General features: G+C 47.9%; 1 long non-coding RNA gene across 4 annotated transcripts; it reads left to right on the top strand.

Moving 5' to 3' along the window:
* Positions 1-492: 492 nt before the first annotated feature.
* On the top strand, positions 493-25,343 carry LOC142046541 (uncharacterized). 4 transcript variants are annotated; one of them, XR_012655465.1, is made up of 4 exons: positions 493-648; positions 2,745-2,909; positions 9,558-9,659; positions 10,151-11,468. It is a non-coding gene; the product is annotated as an uncharacterized LOC142046541 (long non-coding RNA). The 4 variants fall into 4 exon arrangements; XR_012655464.1 differs by lacking the exons at positions 9,558-9,659; positions 10,151-11,468 and adding an exon at positions 23,767-25,343; XR_012655463.1 differs by having other exon boundaries at positions 9,558-11,468.
* Positions 25,344-25,727: the final 384 nt, after the last annotated feature.

Genomic DNA, 25,727 nt, shown 5'->3' on the forward strand with positions numbered 1-25,727 from the left:
AGTTGGTAAGAGAAGGGGAGTGTGTATGTGCCACCACTGCCCTCCATTGAATGGAATCAGAACTGTTCAAATGTGTGTCATAGGCCCTATACTGCCAACAGCTAATGAAGATTATCCATTAGCTCCAGTGGCTGGGGCCTGTGCTTCTGGAGCAGAAAGATCTGGGCTCAATCCCAGTCACTATTGTGAGGTTCTTTGGAATGGCCAGAATGAAGTGCTAGCTAGATTATTATCCCCACTTTACAGTTGTGTAAACTGAGATGCAGAAGAGTTAAGGGATCTGGCCAAGGTTTCATGGAGGGTTGCTTGCAGAGCTGTGAAGAGAAGCTCTCTCACTGTCTTTCCCTAAGTGCAGATGTCTTTTCAACTTTACTCCTCCTGTCCTTCGCTGGCAGCAATCCCTGGGTGTGGCATAGCCTGGTGGAGGGGTGGGGCTCCACCATGGACTTTCACTGTTTATCTCCAAACAGCCAGGCTTCTAGAAGTCACAGGGAGACTTTGCCAGCATACAATTAGAAACAACAGGGTTTTTTTGAGCAACGAAGATAACTTTGTTGTGAATGTTCCCGGGGCTTGTGTGTGTGTGTCGTAGCATGTTCAGGCTGCACCCACAACGATGCACAGAGAGCCAGCAGGCACAGCAATCAGGTAAACAGCAAAGCCAGTGATAGCAGATACATGGGTTAATGATTCCCAGAGGGCGGAAGACCTGAGTTGCTTGGGCGCACTCTAAACCCGCCCTGTTGTTTGGGGGTTATCTCTCAGCTGCCGCAAGGTCCATGTTCAAGGTGGCAGCGCAGACACTCTGCTCCCTCCCCAGTGTCTGCATTAGCTGGGCACTTTCAACGGCACATGACATGCGCAGGCCATGCCCTCAGTTGAGAGAGAGGCCGAACTCCAAGCTCGGGCACCTAGAGGAAGGCTGGCGGTGTGAGGCACAACCCATGCTATACCTGCGTTGGGCCAGATTAACTTTCTGTGGGCCCAGTGCCAAACATATTTGTTGGCCCCCAGGGGGGCAATGGAGCGTGGCATGAGAGGGTCGGTCCCTGGAGTGAGGGGCCAGCCAGGGGCAGGGCAGGGGCAGCCCCACTCTGCCCAGCCCAGTGCGAGGGCACTGTTTACAAACTGGCAGTTGCCAGCCGCACAGTGGCCCACCTGGTCCTGTGCTGCTAGCGTGCCCCTTCCCCTCACGGGTGAGTCCATGCTGCGTCACACAGCCCCCATGCCCAACACTGGAACACCCCTCTATGGCCAAAGCCCCCCCCAGACCTGCTATGCCCAGTGCCCCCCTAAGACCCTGCCAAAAATGCACAGCGCCTTGCACAACACTGCAACTGCCCAGCACCCCACTGCCCACAGCCCCGCCACAACTGCCCAGCGCCCCACACAGAACCCCCACTCCCTTGTGCCCCAACAGAGAGATCTTCCCTGCCCCTCACAGCCCAGCACCCCCTCAAGCCCCCAGAGAGTCTCCTCCCCCACGCCCTGCCTCCTGGCAGCACTCACTGGCCCTCTGGGAGGTGACTGTGTCTTCCGGGCGGAGCTGGCAGCACAGCCAGGGCTGGTCCCGGGGCGGGGAATCGTTCCAGCCCCTCGGGAGTGGTGCGATCAGCCAGGCCAGGGCCTGCCCCGACCAGGCTCCCTCAGGACCCACTTGCCTGGAGGGGCCCAGCCAAGCCCCTCACACTGTGTCTGCTCCCCCCAACCGGCCGAGACTGGCCAGGCTTCTGCACTAGTCCCAGGCGGCTCAGCTCCGGGGAGACAGGCGGGGCTCCACAGATGGTGGGAAGCAGAGATTGCCTGGAGTCAGAGGGGCACTGGGGTCTGGCCAGGAGGCAGAGAGAAGCCGGCGGGTGGGTCCAGGGGGTGGAGAGGAGCCCTCGGCCAGCTATTGAGCTGAGGGCTGCAAGTTATGGGCAGGATGGCGGGGGAAGCCAGCGGGTGTCTTGGGGCGCAGTGCAAGTGGAGCAGGCCAGAGCCCCTTGTGAGCATGGGCTCAGCTCCATGGTGCCACTGGCGCCATTGTAGACCCAGGACTGTACCTGTGCTGTAAGGAGACCTTACACAGCCCCCATTACCGTACTACCCAAGCACCTCACAATCTGTACTGTAAATATCCTCACAACCCCTGTGGGGCAGAGCAGTGCTGTTCTCCCCACTGCACAGATTGGGCATGGAGGTACCGAGTGGTTGACTTGTCACAGGTCACACAGGGAGTCTGTGGAAGTGCAGGGAATTGAACCTGTCTCCCAAGGCCTAGGCAACCACTCAGGGCCAGCGCTTCCATTAGGCCACCCTAGGCAGTCGCCTAGGGTGCCAGGATTTGGGGGGCGGCATTTTGTGCGCTCCCCACAGGGCGCACGGGAACTTCTGGTTCCGCTCCCGTCACGCCACCGAAGAAAGACCTTCTGCCGATGTGCTGCGGAAAACAGCGGCAGGCAATTGAGCAGCTCAATGACTGCCGCTGCCGCCTGCGGCATTTTGACGGAGGGTCCTTCTTCAGCGGCGCAATGGGAGTGGAACCGGAAGCTTCCGTGGGGAGTGCACAAAATGCCCCCCCCCCCCCCCGGATTTCTGCCTAGGGTGCCGAAACTCTGGTGCCATTCCTGCAACCGCCTTAACTACTGGGTCATTCTTCCTCTCTTGTGAACATAAGAACATAAGAACGGCTGTATCGGGTCAGACCTAAGGTCCATCTAGCCCAGTATCTGTCTATTGATGTGCGGTGTTTGTTTCCTCAGACTCTGGGTTCTTCGTTTAACTGATTCTCCCTGTAGCCACCAGAAAGCTACCAGAAGAATGAGCTTCTTCCATCACAGTATGCAGAGCATCAGAGTCTTGCACAACACCATTGGAACAATTGGAGGACTTGGAGGACACCAAGAAAAACAGTCTGAGAGACGTGGGTAAGTGTGGGATCAAGATAAGGATTTCCAGTTAAAATGTTCAGGAAGTGATGTTCCACATCAGATGGTTCTTTTAGAAGATTCAGCAGTGAAACATTGTTCAATGTTGGCATTTAAATCACCATCATTAGGTTTCAGAGTTAATGGCACATCGAGATGGATGAGGCAATTCATACCTTTCACAGAGTGTATTGGCTCAGTCTTGTCCCTGCAGACTCAGGGAAGCAGTACTTTACTTCACATTTGGCAGGTTTAATTGCATTTCCCTTCTGGTCTGCCTGTAGATTTGTATTTCTCGTTTTTACTGGTGGGGAGGGGAGAGTTTGTCTGGGATCCATCCCATTTTGCCCCTGGCCTTAACAGCCCTGCGGTCAGGCTGACCAGGCTTTTGGGCTAAGGAAAGTTGGCAGCAGCGCTCCCTGTGCATCTTCTGGAAGATCAAAAGGGGTTGCTGAGATGCACCATCAGTTTAATTTGCTGATAATTACTTAACACCTTTGAATTAAGATGCAAATAATAGCAGGGAATATGGAAGGCGTCGTTTTTACTGGTAGAGGCTCCGTCGCTCCTTTAACTCAGGCGTGCTCGAAACATCTCAAGTGCCGGGCTTCATTGACTGGATTTATCACGTGCGCTGGATTTATTTACACCTGAACAAACAAAGCAGGCCCACTTGTAGCATGGAATTTAGACCCACTTCGATTTTTCCATTGCCAGAGAGCCTGGCACATTCCTGGCATAGAGCGAGTGCAGAAATGCATGAAAGATCAGAAGGAACACTGCGAAAAACAAATACCGGAGCCTCTAGTGACCTGGAACAATTCGCGATGCCTGGGACGGTTCTGAGTCCATGGTGCTTTCCTATGTCATCTGGCTCTGAAACATATGGCTCTTTGCCCTACAACAAATGGAGGAAGGAAGCACTTGTGGTTATGGCACAACCCTGAGCTGCAATAAAGGTCTGATACACGGGGGTGCTGGTAACAGACTGGTCTTTATTTGCTGGAACTGGTCACCTAACATAGACTATCCCTGTCATGTGACATGGGTTCGCTGGTGCAGGAGGCCTGGTCTCATAGTCTTGGAGGCCAGGGGTCTGCCCTTGTGGAACTGTGTGAGTCCTTGGGGCCCAGCCCATTAATGGGTCACTCCCAGGAAACTGGCTCCAGGCTGGACAGAGACATGACACTGCCATTTTGCATCCTGATCACATGGCCACTTCCTGTTTCCAAAATGCAGTGGCCTGATGGGAGGCTAGGAAGTGGATGCACGACCAGTGGAGCCTCTGCTTGTTGCTCCTGGTGTATTTCATGGTCAGTGATTGCATGGGCTTGTGTTACTTCTGCTGCTTGGGAGCCCTAGCAGCAGCATTCGAGGTGTCCTCAAGCAGCAGTCTGAGCACAAATTAGGGATGCCTTGTCTTAGCTATGTTAACATGCCCGTGAATCTCTGTAAAGCTTCCCTGCTTACAGTCTTTCCATTTGTCCAATTCCACCATTCAAGCGCCTGTGTCACTAGCCATCCTGGGTAGCTAAACTCATTTAGCCCACCCTGGCACTGGTTCCTGTTCTGATCAAGGTTCTTTCCTTTGGCACACTGAAATCAGCAAATCATCCACAATGAATCCCACCCTATCTAGATCCTCGAAGACCTGGGCCAGGATGCTTTGGTACACTCGAGGTGCTGTGGCAATCCCAAAGGGAAGTTGCCTAAACATATAGTTACCAAGGGGAGGCTGAGGGGGCAAAGTTCTGCACTGTCTATATCAAATCAGACCTGCCAAAATCCTTGAATGCATCCAAATCTGAAAATACTCCTGCGCTTTGAAGTCAAGGCATCACCTCCCCATCTGTTCTTTTGAATTCAGGCCTACATCTGATGCCCCTGTTCATACCTTTTGGATCTATACAAATCCCTACCTTGGGACCATAATGTGAACCCCATCAGCTGGTGTCTGCTTTCTCTCAGTAACATCTAATTTTGCCATGCAGTCCAGTTCAGCTCTCAGCGCTGATGGGACTTTGCATGGCATGTGTAGCTGGGGTTTGTGTCAGCATGGTGCATCCCAAGCCATTGCTCACCTCATCAAATTCTTTTGCATCCTGTTCAGTGGACAAGTTATGCACTGTTTGATCATCTGCAGCATGTGCAGTTGCTTTTCAGCCTAAGCACATACGAGGCTTCCATTTCCACTGTTTCAAACTCTGCTACATGGTATCTGTCTTTATATAGACAGTACAGTGTGGTTTTCCCATGTGAATTCATTTTTGTGCCTGCTACACCAAGCAAGCTTAATTTTCAGTGTTAACATTCTGTGCTGTGGTTACATGGGACTCCGCTTCGGTGTCAGCTTTGAACTTCACTTTTTGTTCATGTGTTTCCAGGGTCACAAACCAGTCGGAACCCAGGCTTTGTAAATGTATCAAACTCTATGTCTACAGCATCCCCTGCAGCAGAGCTGTGTCCTCCCGCTGTTTGGCCATGAAAGGATTCTGTGTTAGTACCTCTTTGCAGACGAAGTCAGTGGGAGCATCAGGAACTCCACACCTTTGAGCACTGGTATAGGATATTAAAACAAGTTAGCTCGTTCAGCCTGCAATGTTGGTAGGGCCTAGGGTGACCAGATGTCCTGATTTTATAGGGACAGTCCCGATGTTTGGCGCTTTTTCTTATATAGTCACCTATTACCCCTGATTCCCTGTCCTGATTTTTCACACTTGCTATCTAGTCACCCTAGTAGGGCCCCGCTGCCCATTGGGAGCTGATGGACACGTTCCACAATGCGGGGAGGTGGAGCTGAACAAGGAAACAACAGTGTCCAGCGCCCACCTCACCACCAGATCAGATCCCTGCAGCCCTCCCACAGAGTCTAAGGGAGGTTGGAAGCATGCCAAGGTAGGAGCATTGTCCCCCAGCCCCCAGGAGCAGGCTCCTCTCTGGGAAGTGGAAGGAAGCATGGGGCTCTAGCAGTCAAATTCTGCCCTCAAGGGCACCACTTGCAGCGCTCCAGGTAATCAGCGGATGCACCACTTGAGGATAAAACTAACCTCACCAAAAATTCTCAAGCTTAAGGCAGCAGCAAGTGTTCTCCAGTTGTTATAGCACAACGGCTGCAGCATAGCCAGGGCTGTAGGAATTGTGCCTTTGGGAAGAAATGGTTAATAATCGATTCCTTCCAGTTTCAGTTTGTCAACCTTCCGCTTCATTACCCTGACCCTTGGGGAAATGTGCACCCTGCTGAAATGTTACAGCAGATGGGTCTGCATGCACAGAGCTTTGCTCAGAGCGCGTGTGACAGCTGACACTGGCCGTTGGAGGCAGGAAGACAGGGGGATCCATAGAACGTTCCTGTTTACAATAAGATCGCTGGGTTGCACTTATTTTTATTGTGCGTCTAATTCATAGGAAGACGCTTCCCCCTAGGTGCTGAGCTCTGCTCCACAGGCCGCAGTTGGATTTTTAATGTAGTAACTTACATGCTGGTTAGAGAGGGGGAAACGGGCTCAGTGGACCAACATGAAGTAAATATCTTCCTTCAAGCTTTCCTTTTTGAGCGGCGCCTTTGCTGTATGACAGTAAAGGACTCGTAAAACAGGCTTGGGCCCAGCTAAAGGGCAGGCAGCGGCTGGGCAAACCTCTCTCACAGCTCTGCCAGCCCATCCCATGCCCAACTTGTGACACCCCCCTCTACTAGTCCAGTCCTGGTCTTCCCCCCCACCACGCACACACTGCTCTGCAGTGCACTTCAGTGGGTGTTGAGAGTGCTCAGCATTTTGTACAGGGCCTAGCACAATGGGGCCTCAGACTGAAGGCTGAAAGGCACCTCCACAGCTCTAGCACTTCAGTATAGACACCACCTGCACCCACGGGAGGGGCTCTTCTGTTGCTGTTGTTAATCCACCTCCCCAAGAGGTGGTAGCTAGGTCGACAGAAGAATCCTGCTATTGATCTAACACTGGCTATGCAGGGGCTTAGGTTGGCTTAAGTACATTTCTCAAGAGTGTGGATTTTTCACACCCTTGAGGGACGTTGTGAGGGTTGATCTAATTTTCTAGTGTAGAGCAGCCCTTATTCTCCTTTAGGTGCTACCACAATATAAATGTTAAATAACAGTAATTGATCCAATTGATATCGAGGGGAAGAGTCCCATTTCGTTGGCTCAGGCCCTTAAAGTCTGGCAGAAGCTATTTCACAGTGCTGTAAAGCACGTGGCGTTGCCTCGGGGTATGACAGAACTCGGAGATGAGCAATCCGAGTGTGAGCAGCCCGCCTATCTCACCCTGGTGAAATCAGGTGGCATTTCTTACATTCCACCCAGAAAAATAAGTCACAACAGCCACATGGGTTACAAGCCTGTGTTTGCCTCACTGTCTGTAATCACAGCCTTCTTGCATTTCTTCCTCTTAGTCACAGAAAGGAAAGGACGTGAATGCCTTAGTCAGCAGAACGTCAGATGTTGTTGGCAGGAGATGACTATTGGCTTAGCTGACCATTCACACGGCTGTTTTACGTGTGGCTGTGCATGGTACTCCAGCCTGCAGAGGGGGAGGTTCTCCCCAGGAACAGTTGGCTAATGTGGAGTGACTAGGAGAGGAGTAAACAAAAGGAGATTGCACTTTCCAAACACCAATTCCATGGAGATTATTTTCCTGCTCACATGAGCACAGTCTGTTTTCATTTTAACTTGTAGCTATAATGGTGCTCGGAGAACGGCGTGCAAGGAGGCCAGATATCCCTGTCATGTTATGCTCCTACACCCTGTAGCACAACCCCATGATGCCCTTCAGGCGCTGCCTCAGTATAAATGGATAATGACGCTAGGTTTTAATCAGGTTGGGAAAGCGAGTGAGGAAATCAGAATCCTTTGTTTGTCTCTAGTGCTTGCCATCAAAGGCTCTCAAAGCACGTACGCACATTCATTAACCCTGTTGAGGTAGGTCGGGATTATTGATCCCCCTGCAAAGGTAGGGAATTATTACGCCCATTTCACAGATGGGGACATTGAAGGCTTGTCTATACTTATGGCTAAATTGGCACTTCTGTGATAGATGCAGCAGCATCGGCATGGGGTAGAGTCCCACTTTAGGATGTCTAGCCTCTGGCTCCGCCCCTTCCTCCTACCCCCGCTCTGTGGCTGGAGCCCTTAGTCCCCCTGGCCCTCCTCTGTGACTAGAGCCCTGAGACCCCTGTCGTCCCCCACAGCCTGAGCCCTGAGACCCCCCTTTCTGCCATGGCCTGAGCCCCTGCCCCCCACCCCTGTGACTGGATCCCTGAGACCTCCTGACCCCCTTCTGTGGCTGGAGCCCCAAGATCCCCTGCCCTCCTCGCAGCCCTCCTTCCCTCCCCCAATGGCCTGAGCCCTGAGACTCCCTTCCCCCCATGGCCTGAGCCCTGAGATGACCTCTCCCCCATGACCCGAGGCCCCCTGGCACCCCGCTGTTGGAGCCCTGAGACCTCCTGCCCCCTGCCTGTGGCCAGAGGAGCCCTGGACCAGTTGGAGCCCTGAGCCTCCCCAATCTGCCTGGAGGCGCCCCGGGCTGGCTGGAGCCACCGCAGGCACGCCTCCCCTCTGCAGACCCTAAGCCACCTCACAAAAATTCAAAAGCTCTTCTCTTCTTCTCTCTTCTGGAAGAAAAAACAGCTTTTTCTATAACCCATGCTGGTTCCTGGGCAGCTGAGGAGGCAGGATGTGTTACTCAGCGTCCCGGGTTCATCAGTAACCTCCCTAGAGTCCAGGGAGATTACTAATGAACCCAGGAAGCTGAATAGCACATACCACCTCCTCAGCTGCCCTGGAACCTGCATGGGGCGTAATAAAAAGCAAAAACTTCCCCTGCAACTGGGGTCCCACAGCAGCAGCTGGGCTGGGGGAGGCAGAGCCTCCCCAATCTATTATACCCACTGCCCATGTGCAGCGGCGTCAAGTTAGCAGGTCTGGTGAAGACAAGCTGAGTCAGTGGCAGAGCGTTCTCCCATCAACTTCTGTACTCCACCTCCCCAAGTACCGTAAGGTAACTTGGTGGAAGAGCATCCCCCATCAACACAGCGCGGTGTAGACACCATTGTAAGTCAACTTATGTTACGTCAAGTATCAGAGGGGTAGCCGTGTTAGTCTGGATCTGTAAAAGCAGCAAAGAATCCTGTGGCACCTTATAGACTAACAGACGTTTTGGAGCATGAGCTACGAAGTGGGTATTCACCCACGAAAGCTCATGCTCCAAAACATCTGCTAGTCTATAAGGTGCCACAGGATTCTTTGCTGCTTTTAAGTTACGTCGACTCCAATGATGTAACTTATGCTACTGAAGTAGTGTAACTTAGGTCAACTTACAGCTTTAGTATAGACCAGCCCTGAGACTCAGAAGTCAAGTGACTTGCCCAAGGCCATATGAGAGGTCAGTAGTAGAGCTTGGGAATAAGATTTATCTCCCAGTGGCTTTACACTGAGGTAGCACGGTTGATTTAACTCAGACTTTATTCCTGATGTACTCATGTAAGTGAATGGTGAATCAGGCCATGCCTGTCATCGCGGAGATAGCCCTATCTGATAACGCCTAGAACGCTGCCTGATTTTTCAGCTCTGTGTTCTACCCATTAGATAGCATTCTTTCTCACAAGATTATTCACCTTATTTGTCTGCCTTCCTAGATGGCTGCTGCTGGTAACTCCCTCACATCGAACGGCATGTTACCACATGATGATTTGCTCTAAATCAAGGTCGCTGAACAGTCACTTGTGAGTTCTTCCCAAGTGAGTGACTCAATTGATGTGTGACCATGTGCTGCTTGATGCCATGATAAGATTGCACAGCCGGAAAAGGAAAACACTGCAGTGCCCTGCCCACAAGGCCAGATATGACGTTTGCGCTGTCTTGGTGCGTGACAAGTATGAAAGGGTTAATTCGCTCTCCATAACATCCTAGTGTAGACATAATGTCCTACCCCGAGGGCACATCCAGTCAGTGAGGGTACGCTGATCATACAATGTTTCTGTCTTGGGAGTTGTAGAGACTAAGCAGACACGTTTGCTTTCACCTGCTCATATAGCTGAATTTATCTCTTCACAAAAGCCTTCGTTGTCTTCCTAAGTCACCTCCAGAGTCTAGTAACCCTATTCAGCTCTGATTATACACACAGTCAGAATGACGGGCAGGACCAAGTCTCACCTGTGGCTCTGATAGCAGCAATTACCGATGCGCCTGAGACGTTATAATGAAATTTAACCACATTCAATTTTTAAAGTAACACTAGCAAGGCCCAGCAGCGCTCATCTCAGCCTCTGGAGAAAGAGGGAAATCTCACATCACGCATCTGAGCAAAACAACCATTGTCCCTGCACGGCTGACTGCCCCATTCAAGAAGGACCTGCGCATACACCCTCCTTTGCCAGAAGAACAGGCTGTGATGATGTGGGGCCTTCAAGAGAAGGGCACCCATGCAAATAACAATGAGATACGGTAAGAGCAAAACGCTTCTATTTACCCTACCACTGGCAGCCAGACAGGTGCCAAACGGGTGCCACCTAATAACCCTCTCCATGTATCTCTGCCTCAAAGAGGGTAATTGTTATTGAAAGGACATATTTAACCCTTCCAAACCAGAGAATGAGTCCACATGTGTGGAACAATGATTGACTTAAAGGAGACATAACAATGGATTTTTTATGTATAAAGAAGGACGGCTTGAAAAAAAGTTTTCAAAAGAATGTTTTCTGCTGTTTAAAAAAAAAATAGCGGGATTATCAGGATTTCTCTTCTCTGTTTTTGTTGGAGATCTCTTTGGAGGACCAGAGAGGTGGCATGGGAGTTTTTCAGTCTTTAGTCAATGAAATGGGTTAGGGTTAGGGTTAAATCACAGATCTTTCCTCCCAACGATTTACTAGTTCCCCGCAGGCACAATTTCCTTATGTTTCATCTCTAACAGCTGGAGTCATGTTAGCTTGTTCAGCTTACCCAATCTTGCAGTGATTGGGGCAGCCACGGAGAGGAAGAAATTGGGGTTAGAGGGGGCATCACCAGAGACAGCAGGGAAGATGCATACCTGGGCTTGGAGGAGAGTGAGGAGGTGAGATACCAGGGATCAGGAAGGAAATTAGGAGTAGGCACAGGAGTTATGCACTAAGAACTGGAAAGTGGGGTGAGGAGGAAATGTGTAGGGGACAGATATCTTGGAATCAGGTTCGAAGGCAGCAATGGGACGGAGTAAGGAATCCATGTCTGCTGTCTTGAAAGAGGAATAAAGATGATAGACAGAGACAACAGAACTTGAGAGAGGATGGAGGGAGACAGCAAATAGGGTGATCAGATGAGAGGAAGAAAATATTGGGACAAATTGCATCCCAACCAGGGATTGGTCATGACACGGGACAAACACCTAAATATCAGGACAGTCCCGATTATATCAGGATGTCTGGTCACCCTATAGCAAGACTGCTAGAGTAAGGTCCCAAGAGTATAGCCATGGGGCATATTATCAGTACCAGTCATCTAGCACTAGAGGCTCCAGATTGGTGTTTGCCAAAGAATAAAGAGAGAATTGAGCATTGTTTTATTTTATTCTGTTCTGACACCATTATCCTTTTACTGGACTTCTGAAGTCGGGCATGTATGAGGTCTCCTTAGTACAGGGAGTCGTGTGTGTGTGTGTGCACGCGTGTGCGCACGTGCAAAAATGTGACAGGGGCTGCGAGTTAATGTAGCCTCTGGAGAGATGTTAATTTAGCATGTGGCAAACAAATGTTCCTTAGCAACAACCACAAGAGGAGATGTAGGAACAAGGCCAGGGCAGCTGGAAGGGGGTTTCACAGAGATTGATCCCTCTGTGGGAGTTAGTGAAGGAGAAACTCTGCTAGGTTGGCTAGTCCATCTTGCACTGCCAGCTCTGCATCACTCCCACTGAAGAGCAAGGAAGGGATCTTGCTGCATGTGAGAAAAGCAAACAGACACTCCAGCCTAAATCATGGGTCTGTTTTTAAGTTGCAAAGAGCACGTGCTGTATGCATTTCTTTGCAGCCTGCAATGCAGCCTTTCTTATGTGCAACTTATAGGACAATTCAGTTAATTGTGAAGGGGGGAAAAATTGTTTTGGAGTAGGAAGAGGGGAACTAGGTCTGGTTGTTGGGCAGTGAGTCTGGGGTGGGGAGGCAGACTACAACTCCCTGGGGAATCCTGTGAGGGGGAGACTGGGACTAGCTGGGCAAGGAGACTGGGACTGGGGTGAGAAGCCTAAGAAGTGGAGGCTGGGAATGGGGAGAGAAGGAGAATGGGTTGGGGATGACAATCCAAGGACGGGGCAGAGACAGAGAGGTCAAGCTTGGGGAAAACATTCTCCCCAGCTTCCTGAGTGTCAACATTCCTCTGGTCTCACTAAATATCTGTGAACCCCCTGTGTATCTCACCCTGCCGCCCTCCAGCGTTGCTCCTTCCTAGAGGATGACAACCTACTATTGTGACGAGTTACTTTGTTAGCTTAAGTGCCCAAGGTCTAGGCAATGGAGCTAACGATTCCAAACCTGCTGCTCAACCATAGCTGTCAAGATTATGCCACGTAGTGGAGTTTCTGTTTATTCACGTTTCTTTTTTAACCTAGGAAATTATGCACAAAAATGTGAAAAGAACATTATGATTGCAAAGTCAAGTAAAGTTAGGAAATGCTAGAATTAAGATTGCCTGTGCAACCTTAATTTTCCTGTCTCCTCCCCCACTCCCACTTTATGTATGGTCTATGTGTTTATTTAACCTCCATTATCAGAGTATCTGGACGCTGCTCAATCTTTAACATATTTATCCTCCCAACACTTCTTGAGGCAGAGCAGTGCTTTTATTCCCATTTTACAGATGGGGAACTAAGCCATAAAGAGACTAAGTGACTTGTCCATGGTCCCACAGGAATTCTGTGGCAAAACAGGGAAGAGAACCCAGGTGTCCAACTGAGAAAGGCACTTTGTCCCTGAGATGCCTCAGAGTTGGGCTCTTTCTGCAGCCCATACCAACTGTGCCAGGGTTGAGGGAGGGCTTCTTGTACATTTAACACACTCCGTGGAAACTAAAGAAAAGACTAGGTTGGCTTGATCTCATGACCGCGTTCATGATGGTTTTCACTGTGCTCTAAGTAAGGCAAACATGCAGGTGCAGGAATTCCTTCCTTTGTTGTGCTGCTGCCCTCTGCTGGATGGACTCAGAACTGCTCAACTTTGTGTCATAGACCTGGTAGGGGCGACATTTTAATTTGGATACTTCAAACACTGACATATGCCTTTGATATTTGCAAATCAGTGCATACTGTGTTAAAACAGGAAAGGAAAGGGAGTGAAATTAAAAAGAGTTAAACAACAGCCACAAAAACAGAGGCAAATGGGTTATGATGATAAACATTACAAATAGGTACAAATAGGTACAAAGAAAATCTTGTGGTGCTTCCCTCCCCTCACTCTTTTTCTGTTCTTTCTGTAAGTGTAAATGGGGATGGAGGGTGCTGAATTAGTTGCAAGATTGGGCCCTGACAGTTTAATCCTGCAAAGGACCTATATCCTTTGTGGGGTTTAGGCACTGTGCAGGCAGATTCCTTTGTAGGATCAGGACATTAGGTTGTGAGTTCTTTAACACAAGGACCTGTCTTTCCTATGTGCCTTTAAAGCACTTTTGGATGCTGCAAACTCACAGTATTAAACAAATTGACTTAGTTATTGCTGGGTTCTTTTATTTCTGCTAGGGAAAGTAAAGATTTTGTACTGGAGGAAACAGAATGATGTGATAGCAGGATGTAGCATGGATATAGCATAGATTTGTCTAGGTCCAGAGTGACCTAAACAAATTGGAGGACTGGGCCAAAAGAAATCCGATGAGGTTCAACAAGGACAAGTGCAGAATATCGAACTTGGGATGGAAGAATCCCATGCACTGCTACAGGCTGGGGACTGACAGGCTAAGCAGCAGTTCTGCAGAAAAGGACCTGGGGATTACAGTGGATGAGAAGCTGAATATGAGTCAGCAGTGTGCCCTCATTGCCAAGAAGGCTGACGGCATATTGGGCTGCATTAGTAGGAGCGTTGCCAGCAGATTGAGGGAAGTGATTATTCCCCTCTATTCGGCACTGGTGAGGCCACTTCTGGAGTACTGCGTCCAGTTTTGGGGCCCCCACTACAGAAAGGATGTGGACAAATTGGAGAGAGTCCAGCGGAGGGCAACGAAAATGATTAGGGGGCTGGGGCACATGACTTATGAGGAGAGCTGAGAGAACTGGGGTTATTTAGTCTGAAGAAGAGAAGAGTGAGGGGGGATTCAATAGCAGCCTTCAACTACCTAAAGGGAGGTTCCAAAGAGGATGGAGCTTGGCTGTTCTCAGTGGTGGCAGATGACAGAACGAGGAGTAATGATCTCAAGTTGCAGTGGGGGAGGTCTAGGTTGGATATTAGGAAATACTATTTCACTAGGAGGGTGGTGAAGCACTGGAATGGGTTATTTAGGGAGATAGTGGAATCTCCTTCCTTAGAGATTTTTAAGGCCCAGCTTCACAAAGCCCTGGCTGGGATGATTTAGCTGGGGATTGGTCCTGCTTTGAGCAGGGGGTTGGACTAGATGACCTCCTGAAGTCTCTTCCAACCCTAATCTTCTCTGACTCTATGGTAACACGAGAGTATACTTACACTACAATGTTAATACTACCTGCTCTGGTTTTGTTGTTGTTTTCAACCTTTTTTTAATTTCACTCCCTTTCCTGATTTGACAAAGTATAAATTGATTTGTAAATATCAAAGGCAGATGCAAAAGACACTTCCTCTTTCCATGCCTCTTTGTCTATCTTGTTCACTTAGATTGTAAGGTCCCACTACTATGTATATGTACAGCAGCTAGTATAGCGAATCCCTGATCTCGGCTGGGGCCATTAGGTGCCACTGTAATACAATTTATAGTAATAATAGCGGAGTAGAAGCTGTGCTGTTGATCAGAACATAAGAGCTGCCATATTGGGTCAAAACATCTTGCCCAGTATCCTGTTTTGGACAGTGGCCAGTACCAGAGCTCCAGGGGAGTGTACAGAAGAGGGCAATTATGAGTGATCATCACCTGTCTTCCACTCCTGACTTCTGGCAGTCAGAGGTTTAGGGTCTTCCTGAGCATGGAGGGTGTCCCTGAGCATCTTGGCTAATAGCCGTTGATGAGGCTATCCTGCATGAACTTATCTCGTTCTTTTTTTACCCCATTCTTCTTCTGGCCTTCACAAAATCTCATGGCAATAAATCCTTGGAATAAAGACAATATTGACTTTACGATGCTGTTATTTGCAGAATATAACCACCAGGTTCTCGATTCTGAATCTAGGCCAACTTTAGCTGCTAAAAGCAAAGCTGGAAGGTAGCGGGGGAAGCGGGTGATTACTGCTTAAAAATGTGAATTCTTTAACCTAAATATGGCTCCGTCACTTACATCATCCTGAAGTCAGTTATGTGTACATATCCGTTTCCATCTAAGCTTCCCTAATGAGTTTTAGGGTACTGTCCCTTTAAGGCAAGAAAGATCTCTGCTTCCATGTGGGTGTGCTGTTGGGAGCCAAGCCAAACAACCCAGATCCCCTCCCCCTCTCACGTTTGTATATCCAGCCTGCTGAGACTAGATTTCTCTGGCTCAGACGTATTTGGCAGCCCCAGCCAGGGAGTGAAAAGCTAAGATGTTTGGATTGGTTCATATGGCTTCTGTTGTTATAGTGGAAGCTGCAGTTGAGAAGAACCCTGCAGACCAGTAGCTGTTACTACTTGTTGCAATTAGTGACTCCGTGCAGCCTATGCATATATAAACCAAGGGACAGATTCTCGGCAGTGAGTTTAAAGCTAAGGGCAATCATAGGATTATTGAGTTAGAGATATCATTCTACTGTGCACTATAGCTTCTTGGAGCCTTATGATGACATTGTGGCTAGAACTCAGATCCTCTTGATCCAGAAGACTAGGCTCATACCAAACTAAAGGAGAAGCTCCTTTAAGCATTAGCAGTATAGAGCCTTTGAGGCACATTTCGGAGTCTGTTTGTCACTGGGAAGTCACACTAACAAGTATGATACAACACTACATGCTCAGGCACAATGATAAATCTCCAAAATGGAAAGAAAAACAAACAAACCCTGAAATATAATAATAATAATCATGATTAATAAGCTACGAAGCCACTAAAAGAAGACAATGAAACCTCCCAAAGGAAGCAGCTTAGCTTTCTCTGGTAGATTTAGGGCAATGTCGCTCTCCTTACCTGAGGAGGTTGTGAAGGCTAGGACTATAACAGCGTTTAAAAGAGAACTGGATAAATTCATGGTGGTTAAGTCCATAAATGGCTATTAGCCAGGATGGGTAAGGAATGGCGTCCCTAGCCTCTGTTTGTCAGAGGATGGAGATGGATGGCAGGAGAGAGATCACTTGATCATTGCCTGTTAGGTTCACTCCGTCTGGGGCACCTGGCACTGGCCACTGTTGGTAGACAGGATACTGGGCTAGATGGACTTTTGGTCTGACCCGGTACGGCGGTTCTTATGTTCTACGGCTATGCAAATCTCTGCCCATAATGATATTTTCATTACATCTCAATTGTGCAAGAAGTGCTTATTGGTTGGAATAGAGATTTGCATCTGAGCCTTTTGCCTCTGAGTTGTGAGTCCAATTTCAGTCCAGGGACAATAATAGCTAAAAGTTGCTACAATCCCAGAATCGCCAACCTCGAGTGTTCAAAAATCACAAATCGATCACCCCAAAATCATGAGATTGTCTTAAATCATAAGGTTTCAAATAATAATAATATATTTAGGGTTCTTTTTCTTTGACTACAGATTTTTGGATCTTCAGGTCACATTTTCAAACTTTTTGCACCAACCATGAGGATTAGCAACTGTTTCTAAATAAAAGCTGAGATTCTCATGAATCCAGAGGTGGGGCCTTAAGAAAACACCTATATCATGAGCCTTGTAATTACTTGGCAAGAGTTGGCAGCACAGCCTTCCAGGTGATCACATCACAAAAACACACCATCACTGTAGGCACAAAATAGCCCTGGCAACTGACCTACCCCCCAGCTGTGGTCCCAGCCGTGGCCCCCTTACCCTTGTCGAAGTCTCCCCCACTCCCAAGCCATAGTCCAGCTCCCAACCACGGCTCCTGGGTGTGAAAAGTTTGGTGCCCACTGCTATGGGGGACTCACCCCAGATCTGCACTGAGTCACAATGGACAGGGCCCTGTGAGGGAACCTTGTACTGCCACTGTGCTGCTGTATCTGTTCTGTGGATAAATGGATACGACCAGTCTGCTGGGGTAGCAAACCAGATTTAATTCAATTTAAAACTTTGAAGCTGTAGATCTGTTGTAATGCACAGGCTAGTGCTCTGTCCACTACCCAGTGGGATCAGAACTACCACTCGGTGGGCTGTCAGAGGCCCTATATTGCTAACAGTCACTTTGCATTATTATTGTACTCAGAGCCAGCTCCAGGCACCAGCTTATCAAGCAGGTATTTGGGGCAGCAACTCCAGAGCGGGGCAGCACTTTCAGGCATTCGGCAGAGGGTCCCTGACTCCCGCTCGGAGCGAAGGACCTCCCGCTGAATTGCCACAGATCGCGATCGCGGCTTTTTTTTTTGGCTGCTTGGGGCAGCAAAATCCCTGGACCTCCGGCCCTGATTGTACTTATTATTAATTTGTATTGTGGTAACACTGTAGGCACACAAAATAAAAAGACAGTTCCTGTCCCAAAACACTTAAAATCTATGTAGAAGCTGAGAGACAACAGGTGGATACAACAAACAGATGGTGGAGGAAGCCCAAGATAACTGACACTGTCATGTATAGGAATTGGGTAGTAGTCCTTTAAATAGTTTGTGAGCCCTCTAATGGTCCTGACTGACTGTCTCCTATGTTTCAGAATCCACCAGAACACTGCCCAAGCAGCTGTGAACCTATGTCACTAGGCTTTGAATGTTATAGGTGGTAATCAGTAATTTGGACATCACTGTAACCAGGTGCTTCCTGTTACGTTGGTTGTATAAAGAGCAAAAGATACAACAGAGATCATTATGGTAGGGGTGTTAGAACTGTGTGCTTTTGCAGCAGGTGGCTCTGAGTTCTAACAACCATAAAGTTCTTAGGTGGCCAAGGATTTGTTGCACTATACTTTTAAAACACAATAAAAAATTTGCCTTGCTTTAATTTTGGGGGGGAAAAGGAAACATTTGTACTTTCTTTTAAAAAAATCTGTTTATTATTTGCAAGATGTTACGGCACATCTACTCTTTTCATATATATTGTAAAAACCTTAGTAGGAAAGTGTTACTACACATTGTTCCAGATGTTCACTAAAAGAAAAGTACTTGTAGAAAACAGTGACACAACATGTACTTCATCCTGTAGAATACATACCACATTGTGCAGTTACTGCCTGCCCTTGGAATTGCATTTTGAAGGCTTCTTGTCCATATTGTAGGATAATGACATGAGGTTGTTTTGAAGAAAACAAAATTGCAAACAGCAGAGTTCTGTAACTTAGAAACACGGCTGTAGATGTAGTCTATTGTAATCTTCTTTTGGATTTCTAACTAAAAATGTAATTATTGTCTTCGTAGTATGATATGTGTAAATTAGTGTCTTCTTAATATGCACTGTTACTACAGGTATATAAGCAAGTCTCATCTTAGGTGGGGGTTCGGTTCCGTGGTTATTGCGTAAAGCGAAAACCGCGTATAGCCAAAATTATATATATATTTAAATGTCCCCCCCGGCCCCGCCGCCGGAGCTGCGGACTGGATTTAAAGGGCTCTGCTGGGCTTCCCACTGCGGTGGGGAGCCTGGAGGAACCCTTTAAATCCCGTCTGCAATTTTAGCAGCCAGGCTGGGGCTGGCATTTAAATGGCCCGGAGTGCCACGGTGGCTGGAGCCTCGGGCCCTTTAGTTCGCCACAGGGGCTACCAGCCATCTCTGCAGCTGGGAACCCCCTGGGTGATTTAAAGGTCCTGGGACTCCCAGCCACAGCTGGTGCCCCAGGAACTTTAAATCTTGAGGCCACGCCCCCCTTGGGGCCACACCCCCCACTCCAGCCATACGCGTATAGTTGAAATCTCACATGTTAACTGCGCATAAGTTGCGAGAGACCTGTACTGGCTCAAGGGCAATTTCTGTGACCTATTGTGGGTCTATGACCCTGGAGATAATGGAGTTGCAGAAAGGTTTTCGAACAGCACCATTTAGTTCATGATGCTGGACTTCGAGGATAATCTTTTGATACAACTACACACATCTGGCCCAGTGTCTGATATGCTCCCACATGGGAGAAGTGCCAGAATTACATTAAAATTGTATTAGGATTGTAGTGGGGCAGTTACCCCGCTCCAGTGGAGAAAGGCTAGGGTGACTGGGGAAGCAGCCACAGCTGAGGCCACGCCCAATCAGGCCACAGCTAGCTCCAATAAAGGGCTGTGAGCCAGGAGCTCAGTTAGTCTCCCTCCAGCTGTGGAGGGAGAAGGACCTGGCTGCCTTGGCTGCCTAGGCGCAAGGTACCTGAAGCAGAGCAGTACTAGGAAAAGGCAAGAGGAGCTGGGGAACTCCAGCCTGGCAATTCCCCAGGCTGAGGCCTTGGTAAGACTTGGGTGACCAGACAGTCTGTGTGTGAATTCCTCTGTCCACAGATCAGATATGATAGAGGCAGTGAAATTCTCTGCCAATGCTACTGAACCATAAACTATAAAATCGGGACATCTGGTCACCTTTGGTAAGGCCAAAGCAGGTACTGGGGCTACTGAAGCGTAGCCTGAGGATAGGCAGAGGCAGCTGGTCCAATCCCCTTGCCAGTGATGAATGGCCATTACAGACTGCCGTCTGCCCCTTGAGAAAGGGGCTGGATGATGACTGGCAGTAGCTAATGAGGGAAGGTGGGTATAGCAGGTTGGGGGTTCCCAGAGTGTGGGGATACTGCTGGGCAGAACCTCAGGGGAGAAGGGCACCGGGGTCTGAGAGGAACATGGGGCCTGAGGCAGGTGAGACACCAGCCAGGAGGAGGCGCTCTGAAGCTGGAAAGAGCTAATTCCAAGATGACCAGCAGGAAGCGTTGTGCTGGTGGTGAGTCTTTGCCTTGCTACAGATTCAAGCCACCAGATTTGACACACATGACTGTAGAAGTCCCACTGAAACAACCATGTTAACTAAAAAACAAATTAAAAAAAGGCATAAAAAAGGAGTCAAAAGAACATATTTAAGGGATTTTTTTAGATTAGAAATAGTTTAATTACTTTCTTTTTATAATAAACCCTGGGAAGCTTTTAACTGGCATATGCTTCTTTACCAAAATCCCATCTCGTTCACTGCACAATGCTTTGTTTATTGTAGAGCAGCATTAAACGACATGACAATTTGTTATTATAGGCTGCTCGTGAATTCTGAGATGTCCACATTGGTGTCTTAGAGCGTGGCTGCCCATGACCACTGAGTGTTATGGGAAGAAAGACTGTGTTATTTGCTCAGAGCAGTGAGACAGTCATAAAAAGAACAAGAGTACTTGTGGCACCTTGGAGACTGACAAATTTATTTGAGCATAAGCTTTCGTGGGCTACAGCCCACTTCATCGGACGCATGCAGTAGAAAATACAGTAGGAAGATATATATACTGCATGCGTCTTCCTACTGTATTTTCTACTGCATGCGTCCGATGAAGTGGGCTGTAGCCCACGAAAGCTTATGCTCAAATAAATTTGTCAGTCTCCAAGGTGCCACAAGTACTCCTGTTCTTTTTGCGGATACAGACTAACACGCCTGCTACTCTGAAACCTGAGACAGTCACATAGACCTTGGATGGGAACTCAGTTGTTCTTGACACCTAGTCGTGTGCTCAGACAACTTGACCACACATTGTCACAGAAGCAGCACACAGTAAACCCATCTTTTCCTGGAGGCCTTACTGAAACACCTCTGTGTGTCACATGCACGCTGTGTAACAGAAAGAAGCAAGCAAGATGCTGTGATCCTTCACTAAGATACAGGTAGTCCAGGGGCGTGTACTGGGAGATCATTCTTACATATAACTCTCCCCATTCCCTGCTGTATTAAAAGAAACCGTCCTGCCCTCTGGCAATTGCCTGGTGGAAGCACTGTTACCCAGAAAATAAGGAGTTGTTACAATCTATTTTGGGTCCTTTCGCAGGGGCCTTAATTCAGCAAGGTACTTAAGGAAGTAGTCCCATTGACACCTGACTAATCTTCCACAATGGAATTACTCAGTTAAAGTTAGGTATGTGCTTAAGAACCTTGCTAAATTGAAGCCATAGTTGGGAAATCTTTAATATGTGGAGTATGGATGTTAGGTCTGTCATGGTATAGCTGTTTTGTGTCAACACAGCCTAGATTCCATGGATCACACAAGGGGTGACATTCTGGCCCCATTTAAGTTAATGGCAAAACATCCATGGACTTCAGTGGGGCCAGGATTTCACTTAAGAAGCAATTTCTGCCTCTGCCCAAATACAGCTGGCGTGCAGATATTCTATACAGAGGCAGATCTAGGGTGACATTTTAGACCAAGGGCTTGGCTACACTGGAGAGTTGCAGCGCTGGTGGTGGGTTTACAGTGCTGCAACTTAGTAACTGTCCACACCTGCAAGGCACATCCAGCACTGCAACTCCCTGGCTGCGGCGCTGGCTGTACACCTGGTCTGCTTGGGGTATAACGATTGCAGCGCTGGTGATGCAGCACTGCTTGTCAAGTGTGGCCACCAAAAACGCTATAATTGGCCTCCAGGTTATTAGGAGGTATCCCAGAATGCCTGTTCACAACAAACCGGAAGAGTGGCTGAACTCCGGGCTCCCTGGAGCTGCTTGTCTAAAAAAGCAAACACAGTTCCTGTTTGCTCGAGTGAGCGGAGGCAGACAGGGGAATTGCTTTGGAATGTTCACAGCTGTTTGCTTGAGGAGAGAAGCTACACGGCGGAGGGGGGGGGAGTCCGTGTGTTGCAGACGTGCTTATGTGGTCTGAGGGCTATTTTAGGAGTGCATAATTGCATTTAGGGAATGAAGAGGGGTGGGGAAGGGCTCTAACTTTTAAAATGATTGAAGGTAGTGGTGCTGTGTATCTTCAGTCTCTTAGACATGCAAGGCAGGGAGCTGACACACAGTGTCAGGGTCCAAAATTCACTCCTCTGTCTCCCCACCGCTCCTGGTCACCCATTCCCCCCCACACCCTCTTTTGAAAAGCACGTTGCAGCCACTTGAACGCTGGGATAGCTGCCCATAATGCACCACTCCCAACAGCGCTGCAAATGTGGCCACACTGCAGCGCTGTCCCTACACAGCTGTACGAAGACAGCTGTAACTCCCAGCGCTGTACAGCTGTAAGTGTAGCCAAACCCCAAGGCATTGTACCATCTACTATCAGCTACCATCTGTATGCTGATGACTCACAGATCTATATCTCCACTCCAGACCTGTCTCCTTCTGTGCAAACTAAAATCTCAGCCTGTCTCTCTGACGTCTCCTCCTGGGGGTCTAGCCATCAGCTCAAGTTCAACCTGGCTAAAAGATACTTCTTAATCCCCCCACCCCCACACACCTCTTTTTGATCACTGTGGACGCCACCACCATCCTGCCTGTGACTCAGGCCCATAACTTTGGTGTCATCTTTGACTCAAACCTCTCTCTAGGTCCTCACTTCCTTCACTGTCTAAGGCTTGAAGATTCTTTCACCATAATGTCTCTTAAGATACAGCCTTTCCTATCCATCCACACGGGCTCTTATCTCATATACCAATTACTACAGTGTCTTTTTCTGCGGCCCTGACAAATGAAATCTTGCCCCACTGATATCCATTCGGAAAACAGCTGCAAAGATGGCTTTCCTAACATCTATCCTCTGGCTCCTATGTCTCTATCATATCAAACGTAGGCTACTTTTCTTCACTTTCAAGGCCCTCATGATGCATCACAGATATCGGCTTCCTCCTTTCCCCAGGGGTGCTCAACCCGGCCCTGCCCTCACTCCACCACTTTCCCCAAGGCTATGCCCCACCCTACCTCTTCCTGCCCACTTCTGCCTCCTCCCCAAAACATGCCTTATCCCCGCTCCTCCCCCTTCCCCCAGCGGCTTCAGCTGATCCTGGTGGGTGAGAGGCACTGGGAGGGAGATGGAGGAGTTGTTCAGTGGGGCAGCTGGTGGGCAGGAAGCTCTGGCAGGGGGTAGAGGGGAGCTGGCTGATGGTGGGTGCTCCAGGGCTGAAATATCTAGCTCCTAGGTGCTCTGCATGAGCATTGAAGGCACACTGGCACTTTCCATAGAAGGGGGATATTAAAATCTATACCTTTAGCCAAAAATGTCCATCTTTTGCTGTTTGCCAATATATTATGTGTGTGTTCAGCAGAGGTTATTGCATGTAGCTAATGGTGAAAAACTTTGTGGTTGTCCACATTTGTACAGTACATTTCATGCTGAGGAGCTCTTTGATTTTGGCAGCCAGTTTGTCTGGCTGCACATGTTGTTTGGATGTGTATCTGCCTCTGGCGTGATGGGTGTAATCAATTAAGTCTAATTTTTTTTAAAGTGTGTCAACCAATTTTGGGTGCCTGGCTTGATCACGATTTTGAATTTCCAACTCACATCAGTAAGAGCTGCAGTGCCTAACACTTCTGAAAAATCAGGCATTTGTGTCTCAAGTTGAGCACCTAAAAATAGAAGCATCCAGAATTAGTGGAAGTCTAGCCCACACCACAGAGTTCAGATTCTAGTACTGCCATCCCCAAGTGTTAGATTATCATGAGTCAAGTTCCCCCAAAATGTGAGATTGGCTTAAAAATCATGAGATTTTTTTAAAAGTAGGCTTTTTTCATTTACCTTTTGGTGTTTGAACCCTTAGGTCTCACTCAATTCACACTTTCAAGCTTTTCCCTACAACTGTGAGGCCTAGAAACTTACTTTAAAAAAACAACGAACATTGAGCTTCTCCCCAAATCACATGCCTTCAGGAGCTGGAGCTGCAAGAAAACATCAAATACCACAAGACTTGTGATAAAGAATCACAAGAGTTGGCAACACTGTTCCGAACTTTCCCAGTTTGATGGCGTTCAGATCTGGATTTGGTTTGAACCATTATAGAGACCTGAAGCAAAAGTCTGCTTGCACATTTCTCTGTATTTTGGGGGGTGTTTGGGTCTAGTGGTTTGGTTGAAATTCACTGCTACTAAAAAGGAAATAAATTTATATGAATGGATTCAAAATGTTAGTTAAGCAATTTGTTGTGAGCTGGTATGTCTAGAAATAAAGCATCTGTAGAGGTTCATAGACAGATGCCAAAGTAAAATGTCATGCGGAACAACAGGCAGATTGTGTTTAGCCACCTGTATTCAAGCACACAACACTGTTAAATGCACACTAACATGTAATATTAATTTAAGTCACCTTAGGCTGTGATTAAATACCATTCTGTTGACGTGTGTTTTATTACCGGTATGTGTGGCACTTCTCGCTCCATTGCTTTTTGGTCTATATCTCTTTTAAAGTGTTACCCAAATCTTTATTAATTTCGCAAGTTCTTTGGAACCGTTGGAAAAGCTATAACCAGGAACAACTCAGGAAGCAAAAATAGAGATGCTTCTGAATGCCTCTGAAATAGTGTAAAATAAGTTAATGCTACTACATAAACGTCAGAAGTAAGTTACCACCACATGGCAGCTTTCTAGCCTGTGAAATTGGTGATTCACAGTGCAAGTTCTAGTAGATTAAAGTCCACATATAACAAAACACATTTGGCGCTAATTGTCACCCTTGCTGGCAATCTTAGCAGAGATGCTATAGTGTGATGGGAGAATCAACTCCCATCTGATAGAGTCCTTCTAGTTTATGGTTCAATAGCACTGGCAGAGAATTTCGCTGCCTCTACCATATCTGATCTGTGGACAGAGGAGTTCACACACAGACTATCAAGGTGGGAGCTTTCGTTAGCACTGAACTTGCACATCCACACATTGCGTTCACTATATTCATAAATGCTGTAAATATTTTAACCACACCTATCTTGGTTCCTTTGATCCATGCTTTATAGGGATGCCATGAGTATTCTTTGTGTGTGTGTGTGTGTGTGTGTGTGCTCAGATTCAGCACTTATTCAGCTTGTTTAGTGTGCAATTTAACTTCATCTGAAAATCAGTCTGACAACAAAGCAAGCATGAATCAAACCAGAAGCAGCAATGATTTTGCTGTTTGCTGTCCAGTAAGGCTAGGATTTTGGGGAGGGAGAGAATGGAGAAATACAGAAAACAATGTCCTGTTCGAAGAGCTTTCTACCACCAGCGAGGAATTTTGGTGGATTGGAGTATATATATGATCAGCACAATTCTTACTCGTTTATTATCTTGAGCTGATGATGTTCATTACAGGGTTGTAGCCATGTTTAAAGCAAAGAAGTAAAAACTGAAGAAAATGTCCTCCTAAATAAAAAAATGTTTGCACATGCTACAGGATGGTAAGCACGGTGGCGCTTTGTGGTCTTGGGATGCCCTGTTTGTGAGTTCACTGAGTGCTAATTGTTTGCAACTAAATGTCATTTCTTTCTTTAAAAGGAAAAAAAAAAACGCACCAACACTCCTACAATTTAACTGAACTTTTCCCCTTTTAATAGCGTAACAACAAACAGTGTCCCCCAGGGCTAGTTTGAGGCCGGACTAGAAGGGTTGCTGCCCTTCCTGAATTCTGCTGGATTGTCCAGATTTCAACAGTTGGCCACACATTGTGCCAGTGTTTTTCACGTTTTCAAGCAGTGTTGCAACCTGACACTCTGCCCTGACAGAGTTTGTGCCCCTCACCGAGGGGCACTGAGGA

Source organism: Chelonoidis abingdonii, chromosome 3 (genome assembly GCF_003597395.2).
Source record: "Chelonoidis abingdonii isolate Lonesome George chromosome 3, CheloAbing_2.0, whole genome shotgun sequence".
Taxonomy (NCBI): Eukaryota; Metazoa; Chordata; order Testudines; family Testudinidae; genus Chelonoidis; species Chelonoidis abingdonii.